Genomic DNA, 11,951 nt, shown 5'->3' with positions numbered 1-11,951 from the left:
TAAAAGGTAGAAAGCATTTTATTATACCTAGCTTTATTTAGTTCATGTAGTACAAAAGCTTCAAAAGGCTTTCAGGATCTCAACTGTCTACTGAGTATATTTATCAAGACAAAGGAACACAGGAACTCTAATTTTGAAAACTGAATTAAGGAAGATTCTGACGAGTAATTTCCTGCTTTCCTGTTATTTCAACTAATAGCTTAGAACCTGGGGAATGTTAGTTCACACTGCTAAACTGGTGGAAGAGAGGACTTGTTATTCATTCATTCATTTAGCAAATATTTATTGAACACCTACTTATGGCAGGTGCTATACGATGCAAATGGAACACAGAAATAGAAAACAGTGTCTTTTATTGTTTCAATAAACAATATTTGGGGGAAATGAGAGTAGCAAATTAGTAATACATGATAATTTATGTAATGTAAACTATGTAAAAGGTCTTTCAGACACAGAGACAGAATTGCTTAAATTGAGACCAAGGAGATCAAGAGAAACATTCTGGAGAAGGTAAAGCCAAATCAAAGGAAAGGTCCATCCAGGCAGAAGAAACGTTACGTATACAAGAATGAAAATGTGAGAGAATGTTGCACATTTTTAAAAGTGCGATTACTTTTTTTTTTTTTTTTGGCCGCATCATGCAGCTTGTGGGATCTTAGTTCCCCAGCCGGGGATTGAACCCAGGCCATGAAAGCGAGGAGTCCTAACCACCGGACCACCAGGGAATTCCCCAAATGTAATTACTTTGCTACATCTTTAACATAGAGCATGAGCAGTAGTAGATGATGGGCTATACAATTCTTTAACCTCTGTAATTCCACTATATAGAGAGATTTATTTCAGCTGCCATCTGCTGAAACCTCCTGTTCAGTTGGATCTGAGTACCTTTACTGGAAAAAAAAAAAAATCACTGTTCTTATTTTTCCCTGTTGGTTTCAGGTTCAGGATATTAACATCAATTAGAAAAAATAATCTTGTGAGTCACTAGGGGACCAGAAAAGTTGGATACAGAAAAGTTGAATCTTCTATTTACAAAAATGGCTTGATGTGAGGAAACAGCTCAAACTCTGCAGCCTCATGAAATTCTTTCAAATATCCCAAAATATGATATTTGGCACAAGAAAGAAAAAAAATTAGTTTTGTTCACTTCCTCTGAAACATCAAAAATCAAGGCACTGCACAAGATTTCCAGGTGAATGATGCAACAGAATTTGAGTTTACCAGATTTTTCTCTGCATAAACTATACAAACCCTTTTCCCCCTTCACTGTAGGTGCTTGATTTGTAGAAAGTGAAGTCAACTTTTTAATATGTAGAATCTAGAGGTTAACCTAAAGTTCCTTACTATGACAGGTGGTTAGGCCTTTTGTTTTGTTGTTGTTGCTAAAATTCTTAGGAAGGATGAGTATCTTGGAATCAAGCATATTGTCTGGAATGCAATTATGTAGTCATTCAGTGCCTATCAAAGAAGTCCAGGGACTATTCTAGGCTCTAAGAGCTTGCCTTCATGGAGGTTAGATTCTAATAAATTCTAGTAGGGGAAAACAGACCAAAAGACATGTATAAATATGTATACATATTTATATATAAATGTTACGGAACATAAATGTTTCTATGTTTATGTTATACATATATGTTATACATATATGTATAACATAGACAAATATTTATAAATATTTATACATATGTGTAAATATGTAAATATAAAATATGTATACATATTTACATGTAAATACTTATGTCCATATATGTATAACATTTATGTATTTATGGTACATAAATTTTATTTATGTAAATATTTTATTTGCATGTTATTAGCATATAAATATTTATATATGTCTATATATATACAACATACCAGGCGATAAGAGTTATGGGGAGAGAATAATTTAGGGTTGGGGCAGGAGTGCTTGGGCAAGGAGGTATTTTAGGTAGGGGAGTGTCTGATAAGTTGGTATTTGACCACAGCCCTGAAGGAAGTGAAGGGAAAGTCAAGCTGTTGAGGCAACTGAATATCAAGTCTGGCATTCAAGGGAGAAGTTGAATATAATCAATATAAACAACATCCACACAAAGATATTATTTAAAATCATGAGATAAGACAACAAAGTGTAGGTAGAAAAAAGAACAGAGGACCACTAATCTCTAGGGAACTCCAACATTTAGAAGTCAGGGGAATGACTAGGAATAAACAAATGAGACCAAGAAGAAGTAACTTGTGAAGCAGGAAGAAATTAGTAAGACTGTGATGCCTAGAAGCCATGTAAGGAACTTATTTCCAGAACAGGGAATGATCCAGCTGTGTGAAATTATCTTGGAGGCTAACACATAAACTGAGACCTGAGGGTTTGATTAGGCAATGCGGAAATCATTGGTGTCCTCAACAAGAAGTGTTTCAGTGAGGTTGTAGAGAGGAGAACTATCGGAATAGGTTTAAGAAAGCCTGCAACTCTGCACAGTTATCGCTCAGCACTAATCCACAGCCCATGGGAAGAAGAGAATGCAGGCAAAATGTGAGGAGCGCCCAAACTAAGGTGCTCTGGGAGGGAGAAGAAAAGACAAATCCAGGAGACTTTTAGAATCCTCAGTTGTGGGCCTGTCCATTCCTGGATCGAGGAGCCAGCTGTCTCATCGGTAACAGAAAGCTGGAGTCTCCTCTGGACCTGCATCCCTGGTTCACTTTGTGCACCTTGGAGCCTGGAAACTTGGAGACTGGAGACCTCTTTTTCAGCTTTGCAGCCACTCTTCTTCCACTAGAGCCCAAGAAAGTGCACAAAGCCCTGAGATGTAAAAAGATGGAGAAATGGGTGCCCTGGTGGAAGTGTCTTGTCCACGGCCACCCAGCTGTTCCCCAGTGACATGCGGGTTTGAAACTTGATTGCTTTGCTCTCCACCCCGATGAACTCCCTAGAGGAAGGAAGCATGTCGGGTTGGAATCTCTGAAACCCATGGCACCTGGCCCTGCAGCTGGTATCCCCTAGGCCCTCAGAGCACAGGGGGTAAGAAGAGGGCGTGGCCAATAAGGAATAAGGGAGAGAGATCAGAAATCACCAGAGCCCTGGGGCCTGCAGGACAGTCTGCTTTGACCATAGCTCCGTAAAGGTGAGGGCCAGGTCTGGCTGGTTGATCCTTAATTCCTCAATGCCTGACATGGTGCCCTGTGGGCAAGCAGCTCCTGTCCAGCAGCCCCTCTCCCAGGATGCTGGCTTTCACCTGGACGCCGCCACCACCACCTCTTCCCCTGCCTCTGCAGGGCAGGTGGGCAGCTGCTGGGGGCACAACGTCTCTTACTACTTCTGGGAAGCTACCCAAACCTCTGTAAATAGTCACTTCACTAAAAAGCCTTTTAAACACCGCAGCTGAGTGTACTCTCTGTTTCCTGCCTGGACTCTGACAGGTCCTTAAAGGGAAGAAAATAGGGAAAGAATCAACAGGAGCCTGGAAGGATAAGGGGGCTTCTCAGAAGCACTTACACAACCCCGGGAGGAACAATTCTTGTTATTCCCTGTACTCACCCACTGAGGGGGAAAAGGACTTAGAAAGGACTGTGTGAGGCCCACTACACGATGGCCGGCCTGAGTCACCCCAGCTATCCCGTGGTCAGTGGCTCTCTCCTCTCTCTACCCCTCAGTGCTTGGTTCTATCTAGATAGGAATCCTTGATAAGGTGGGATTATAATTTACTACCTTATAGGCCTGTCCCCCACATTGGACTGAAAACTCAAAGGCAAAGATTTGGGTTTTGGCCATTTCTGGATCCTGCCCAGTTTCTCACAGGCTGCCAGGCACAGAGGAAGCCCTTGAACGGATTCACGTGAAGAAGGAATGAAGGTTTCTCCCACAAATGAACCCGCAGGCCCACCCTTCTAAAATCCCCCCCTTCTGAGGTGGTGAAACCACCTCAGAAGCCCGTGGCCAGGCCCTGAAGGCTAAAAAGTACTTGACACTGACGATGCCGGAAGGTGACTAAGCTGCTAACTCAAGAAAACCAACTTCGTCTTCCAAGACGGTTGCCTGATCTATCCTCAAGTTGTTTCGCCCAGACACATCCTGGCCTCATGCTTGCCTGACACCTTTGCCTGCTTCTTCAAGGGCCGCCAGTTTCGCTCAAACAGCTTTCTCGTTCTTGTACCCTTTTGTTCTGTTGCTGTCTCAGATGTTATCCAAATGATCCATTCTAACCCCTTCACACCTGGATCAGGAGACCTTCACCACACAAAGCCAACAGTGTGGACCACATCCTCCCATCCCCAAATCAGGATACAGTCATTTGCAACCTGGGGTGTCCCAGGAAACCTGGGATAAATACTCATAGTATGAGATAAATACTCATACTCGGTATCTATAGAACCGACACTAAACCTTGATCCATTTTTAACGTAAATGGTCTTAATAACCACAAACATATGGGGGAGAAGAACAGTGAACAAAGCTTAACTGTTCTGTTGACTAACTGACTGTAGTTTTCATAGGCATGGTGACCATAGTTCTGTAATTTTCTAACGCAGTGTTTTTTTTTTTAATCTTAATTTTATTGGTGTATGGTTGATTTACAGTGTTGTGTTGGTTTCAGTTGTACAGCAAAGTGATTCAGTTATGCATATACATATGTTCATTCTTTTTTAGATTCTTTTCTCTTATAGGTTACCACAGAATATTGAGTTCTCTGCGCTGTACAGTATGTCTTTGTTGGTTATCTATCTTTATATAGTAGTGTGTGTATGTTCATCCCAAGCTCCTGATTTATCCCTCCCCTCTAATGCAATGTTAATTTCAAATGTTCCATTAGTGGAAACATTTTTAATGCTGAATATTATGATTCATGTTGTACTGTTTTCAATAAAAGCAGTTCTTTATGTGTATATAAAAAAAAAAGGCTGCAAGAAGTAAAAACTACTTTTTATTAGTTTTGCTGTACACTGAACAGAGAAATGGGGTGATAGCTGGAAACAGATGTGGGGGCAAAGGTTACTTTTTAAAGACAGGATCATAATATAGCATGTTTGTATTTTGATGGAACCACATTTGGAGAACCTCTCGCCCACGGTAATCAGTTCCATAGAGACAATGTAGCTAAAGATGACTACACAGTAATGTTTCTTTAATATGGACTAAAAAAAGCTAAAGTGTATAAAATCAAAGGCACAGAGAGGATGAACACAGAATTATTCACCAATTTATAGTGTATTTAGAACTCGGATACGTAAGAACAATCCAAAAAAAGCATTAGCGTATGGACTGTAAAGTATTAATTTAACTATTTTGTGAGATACACTAAATAAAGTAGTACATTTGGAATATGCTATCCTAAAGTGTAAAAAATAAACATACTCTGTAATTTTTCCAAAAAGAAAGACTCCATTTCAGATAACAGTTTGAACAATCAATTCTCCTGGAAGATACTTAAAGCAAATTAATTTGAAAACTCATATACTTTAGGCAAACTTTCCTTCCTTTACACAATTATCAGAATATTTGAAGTTTTACCTCTATTTATTGACTGATCATTTCTTGAAATACAGCATGAACTCTCAGCTTCAAATGAAACTGAAGGCTTATCTTCCCAAAGGAATATTTTACCAATTTGTTTAGGTCTTTTTCCTCTTTTAGCTATAAACTAAAAGACTATCATAAATATAATTTACCCCATCAATAATCTAATTAATATATTTGACCAAATAATGTTGGTTGGTTTTTACTATCTATAATAGCTCAAAATTATTCTGAGTTTATTATGTTCTAGGTACTATACTAAGCAGTTCGTTTATTAAACAAAAACCATGTTTATTTCGGTCATAAGGCTAAAATGAAGTACGTTCTAAGTACTGTCAAAAGTAGCTCCTTGGGGCTTCCCTGGTGGCGCAGTGGTTGAGAATCTGCCTGCCAATTCAGGGGACACGGGTTCGAGCCCTGGTCTGGGAAGATCCCACATGCCACGGAGCGACTAGGCCCGTGAGCCACAATTGCTGAGCCTGCGCGTCTGGAGCCTGTGCTCCGCAACAAGAGAGGCCGCGATAGTGAGAGGCCCGCGCACCGCGATGAAGAGTGGCCCCCACTTGCCCCAACTAGAGAAAGCCCTCGCACAGAAACGAAGACCCAACACAGCCATAAATTAATTAATTAATTAATTAATTTTAAAAAAGAAAAAAAAAAAAAGAAATACCTTGAAACATTAAAAAACAAAAAAAAAAAGTAGCTCCTTGAAGAGAGTATCTTAAGCGAGAGATGGTCTTAGAGTCATATGCCTTTAAAACATTTTAGAAGGGCGAATCACATCAACTAAATAAATTACTCAATTAATGTTCTTTCAGAAAAAAAAAGAAGGGCAAATCACACTTCAAAGAGAAGATGCTGGTAACCTTGTCATGACCTGAAGAATTAACCTGGTTTTATTGTTAGTACACGAGAGTTAGTTACAGTGAGGTATGTCTTAAGGTTTGTAAACAAAGGGAATTATCCTAAACTTTGTAGGAAAAAGGAAGCCTGTTATGTAGAACTGCATACATGATGCCATGAAACATTCCATTCATTAAACTACTCATCCGTGTTCTGAGTCCCTGTTTGCCAAGCAACTTTATGATTTGATTTACCATATCAAATCTGCTCATAAAGAGAAATGAATTTTCATTTAACCTACCATGAGAATGAACATCCTCAGTCAATTTCTGATTATGAATTAATAATAAGTAGGCAATCTGTTTTACTTAGTCTCCTGAGCTTGGTTAATGTGACTCTGATCCTTGCAGATGGGCCAGCTCTTGAGGCCCTTTGAGACTGAGACTCTTTGAGAGTGAGACTGAGCCAGATCAATTCAATAAGGTAATGAAACACACCCTTGTTATCAGGCTTCTAGGGAGGTCATATACCAACCTTTTTCCCCAGGTGGTATGTGCAAAAGTCCTTTGCTTTTTTATTCTCCACATAGATGAGGTTTGTTGAAAAGAACCTGGCTTGCCAGTGGCAAGTGGTCTCTCCTTGGCCAAACTCTAAACGGGCTCCTCTGAGCCACTTTTTCAACTAGGCCTCATCCTTGTGTAAGCAGATGGGGTAGGGGCTCCCTGGAGAAAGAACCAGATACAGCTTCTTGACATAAGAGAAGCCATTTTAGGCCTAAGCCATTTTGTGATCTAAGACTGGCCACCATGCTTGCCTTTGAATAGGTCTCAGTAATAATGATCTTAAGGGAATAAAAGAACAAAGGACTCTTATCAGGCAACAGAAGGAAGAACAGCAAAGATAACAAATCAGATAATAAAGACTCTCAGTTCATTTCAATGGTAAAGATTAGCCTGAAGCACTTTTTTGAGCTGTTCTGCAGAATTTAAACCCCCTCCAGGGCTCAACCACCAGATCTACTGGAAGCTAAGGGATGATGATGTTGACCTTTTCTGACCCTCATAGCTTCACGCTTGGAACTCTGTCGACCTTTGCCCCAATTCTATGCAGAATTTTCTGCTCAAGCTCCTTCAGAAATATGCATACACCAGCCAAGCCCCTTCATGAATATACACATACCCTTAGCTTAAAACTTCCCTAATTTTGCTGTTCCAGGATACACTCCTTTGGGAAAGATCGCCCGTGTTCTCCCTATTTATTGCAAATAATAAATGGGTCCTTCTTTCGCTCTTTCCCTTGGTTGCAAAAGCTCGACATCCACCAAGAGGTGAACCCAGTTTTCAGGTAACACTTGGGCCTTGTCCTTCACAGCCTAGTTGTAACAAGACTCTTGTTAAACCCTCTCGTTCAACTCCACGCAAGCCTGACTCTTAAGAAGTGCCCTCGTGGAGAATCGCAACACAGGGTCACAGGGTCATTGGTGAAAGCAAAGGGGAGAGTAGAAACTGATCTGAGCTTAGGCTGAAACTTGAAACTGCTATGGATATGGAGGTCAGAAGGGAGCATGGGCATGAATCCTGAATGGTGGGGAAACTCGAAACCATCACAACCAAGAGGTGGGTTCCATGACACCCGCCCCTCAGGTGAGCAGCCCCGACTCCTTTGCCCCCATGAGGGAAGCCCCACTCACCTGACTTGTCCCCCTGGAGTGAAGAGAGGCCCCACTTTTGAGTGTTGTGTGTCAATAACATTGTTGTGTCACCGGTGGTCATGTTGATTAGTTGAAGAGGATAAGATTTAAAAAAAAAAAAAAAATCTTGTTAAATCGGTTTAACCACAATCCCACCATCAACATCTGATCACCTTCAATGTCTAACCAAATTCCTCATCTCTCACCATCTCCCAGGTGATATCTGATCAAAATGGCCTGCCTTCAGCAGGAATCCTGTTAGGTTAGTTTAGCCAGAATCTCCCTACCCCTGATGTTTCCTCTCAGTAATTTTCTATCCACTGACAAGCCACCCCCTTCCCCACTTCCCCCCGACCCCACTATTGCTCCTTGTCTATAAATCATCACCTGTCCATTCTGTAGTAGGAACTGAACCCAGTTCTATACTGAGTGCTCTTTTCTCCTATTGTAATAGTTCCTGAGTAATACTTGTTTTTACTGCTGTAACTACTGTCCAGCTCTAGTTTTTTGTGATACTAGGAAACTGGAACAGGATATGTTTACTTAAATACATGTGTTTACTTTCCATTTAACTATTAGACAGCATTGATCTATTAGGAGTAATACTTTTACCTCTGTCAGTAAAGAGCTAAAATGTGTAAAAGAAAAGTTATCCCAAACCTGGTCTGGGACAAACCTTTTTTTGCTTGATGTAATTCTCTTTCTGGAAAGAAAGGAGGAAATGAGCATCCCTGACAAAATGCTTAAGCATGTTTAATGAGATAGAGACACATTTTGTGAAACTAGTTACTTACCCACCCTAGCTGACTCTCATGTGATTGTCAGTCAAGAGGCAAGTGGCATGTAAGGAAATGGCTCTTTTTAAAAATCTAGTCTAGGACTTCCCTGGTGGTGCAGTGGTTAAGAATCTGCCTGCCAATGCAGGGGACATGGGTTCGAGCCCTGGTCCGGGAAGATTCCACATGCCGTGGAGCAACTAAGTCTGAGCAACACAACTACTGAGCCTGCGCACCACAACTACTGAAGCCCGTGCGCCTAGAGCCCATGCTCCGGAACAAGAGAAGCCACCGCAATGAGAAACCTGCGCACTGCAACGAAGAGTAGCCCCTGCTCGCCACAACTAGAGAAAAGCCCGCATGCAGCAACAAAGACCCAATGCAGCCAAAAATAAATAAATTAATTTTTTAAAATAATAAACAAAATAAAAATCTAGTCTAACAATAATCTAATTATTTCCTATTCCTATTTCCTATTATTTCTGTTAAAGAGAAAAATCACAGGCCCAAAATGGCAGCACTTGTGTTAAAAGCCCATGATTTAATACCTAACCTAACAGCAGTTTTGACCTTTCCCAGAAATGTAATCTTAATCAATCAATTTGGAATTTGCTGGTCAGCACCAAGAGGTAATCTGTCACTTGGGCCCTCTCCAACTCCACCCAACCCCCTAAAGGAAGAAGAAGCAATCTGCCTGACAAAACCCTTCCCAGCAAAAGATGCCTTAGCCTAAAAATAATCCATTATTTTTTTTCATTAATAGCTCCCTTGTGCCCCACCCTTCTTTCTATAAAAACCTTCCCTTTTGTACAACCTCTCAGGGGGCCCTTCTAGTTGCTAGATATGATACTGCTTAAATCATGAATCACTGAATAAGGCCAATTAGGTCTTCAGACTTTGAACTTTGTTTTTTAACATTTCCTATTTCTATAAAGCATCAATTGCAAAATGGACAAACTAGCAGTTTTTCCTTTGCATGCAAAATTTTGATATAGCTTTGATATTTGTTTATTACCAAATTTGCAGAAAAGGTTTCTTTAATTAATGTGTACACTGTGTATTTACGTAATAAGCAGTTACAGTAGGGGGTCCTCAGAGAAAGAGATCCAGGCATGGCTTTCTTGACATAAGAGAAGCCATTTTAGGCCTAAGCCATTTTGTGATCTAAGCCTGGCCACAATGCTTGCCCTCAGTAATAATGATCTTAAGGGAACAAAAGAACAAAGGACTCTTATCAGGCAAGAGAAGGAACAACAACAGAGATAACAAATCGGATAATAAAGACTTCCAGATCTGTTTCAATGGTAAAGATTAGCCTGAAGCACTTTCTTGAGCTGTTCTGCAGAATTTAAGCCCCCTCCAGGGCTCAACCACCAGATCTACTGGAAGCTAAGGGATGATGATGTTGACCTTTTCTGATCTTCATGACTTCAATCAACTAAAGCTTGGAACTCTGTTGACCTTTGCCCAATGCCATGCAGAATTCTCTGCTCAAGCCCCTTCATGAATATGCATGGACCCTTAGCTTAAAACTTCCCCAAGTTTGCTGTTCTGGGAGACACTGCCTTGGGAAAGATCCCCAGTGTTCTCATTACTTGCTGCAAGTAATAAATCCTTCCTTCTCTGGCTTGGTCATGTCAAAGGACTACCATGACAATTTTTTCTTTTAATAATCTTTTACTCATAGGCTTTAATGATAACACTATTATTTGGGAAGCATGTTTTTATCATAAATGAAATGGGAATGTCTGTATCTATATTTTAACTCTATCACTACTTCAGTCTAAGACAGAAGTCCCTTAATAGAAGATTGCTCAAAAAAGGTCAAGTGAATACAAATGAGTGTCTGTTGCTTTTAAACCAAGACTTAGAGGATAGGGTCAAAAAGAATAAATAACTACTTAAGACTCCCTTCTTCTACCTCCTCCAAAAATAGATTTTTTTGCTCTTAGGGTAGCTATTGGGCCCAGTTTTTGTTTTCTGATTGGGATAGTAATAGGAATGAGACAGGAGGGAAGGGGGCAGGGCACAACTTTTAAAAGAATGACACAGCCATTGAGGATGCAGAAAAAAACTAGTTAGAACCAACTAGGTCCAAGATGGCAGAAGATTCAACTTCCAATAGCGCTTGAGCCTCATTACACGCTCACTGTAATATCAATACATTAGCTAAATGATACATCCACAGGCACCATGACAGCTCCGAGGCTGACCATAAAAGGCCAAAAAGTGGGCGGTGGCCCAATTCCTGGAAATCCCTGCCCCTTGTCCAAGATAGTAGGAATAATCCTCCCACCTATGAAATTACGCAGCCCGTAAAAACTATCCCCCCCACACCTCAGCAACACTCTTGCCTTTTGAGATGGACCACATTCTGACTATGGAATGCGTATACCTCTAAACAAACCTGCTTTCGCTTTACTATGGCTCACTCTTGAATTATTTCCTGCGCGAAGCCAAGGATCCTCACTTGGTGGCCTGTCCCAGGGACTCACCCGAGACCTGGGACATGACCATCCTCGTGTGCCCCATTTTTCCTGCAACAGGAAGAGCCTGAGGAAAGACTAGTTTGGTTAAAGTATTTTGAATGTCAAACTGGTATGAGACAAACAGAAGAACCACCTCTATTTTGGTCACATTTATTTTTAAAAATAAAAGCAAACCAGGGGAACTTCCCTGGCGGCACAGTGGTTGAGAGTCCGCCTGCCAATGCAGGGGACACGCGTTTGAGGCCTGGTCCAGGAAGATCCCACATGCTGCGGAGCAACTATGCCCATGCACCACAACTACTGAGCCTGTGCTCTAGAGCCTGCAAGCCACAACTACTGAAGCCCGTGTGCCTAGAGCCCGTGCTCGGCAAAGGAGAGGCTACCGCAATGAAAAGCTCGCGCACCACAACAAAGAGTAGCCCCGGCTCACTGCAGCAACAAAGACCCAACACAGCCATTAATAAATTAATTAATTAATTAATTAAAACAAAAAAACCAAACCAGGGTTGATTATAAGAAAAAAGCAATCCTGTCTCACCAGAAGGTCTGATAACTGGGCAGAACTGCTATAGAAGTTATCAAGAGTTGCTTTATAGAAGTAAAAATTTCAAGGTTGCTGAACTAGGATACTCTTACCTATTCAAAAAAGTACTGCTTTTTTT

Source organism: Balaenoptera musculus, chromosome 2, assembly GCF_009873245.2.
Source record: "Balaenoptera musculus isolate JJ_BM4_2016_0621 chromosome 2, mBalMus1.pri.v3, whole genome shotgun sequence".
In the NCBI taxonomy this organism is placed as follows: domain Eukaryota; kingdom Metazoa; phylum Chordata; class Mammalia; order Artiodactyla; family Balaenopteridae; genus Balaenoptera; species Balaenoptera musculus.
Note: the sequence above shows the minus strand (reverse complement) of the source record.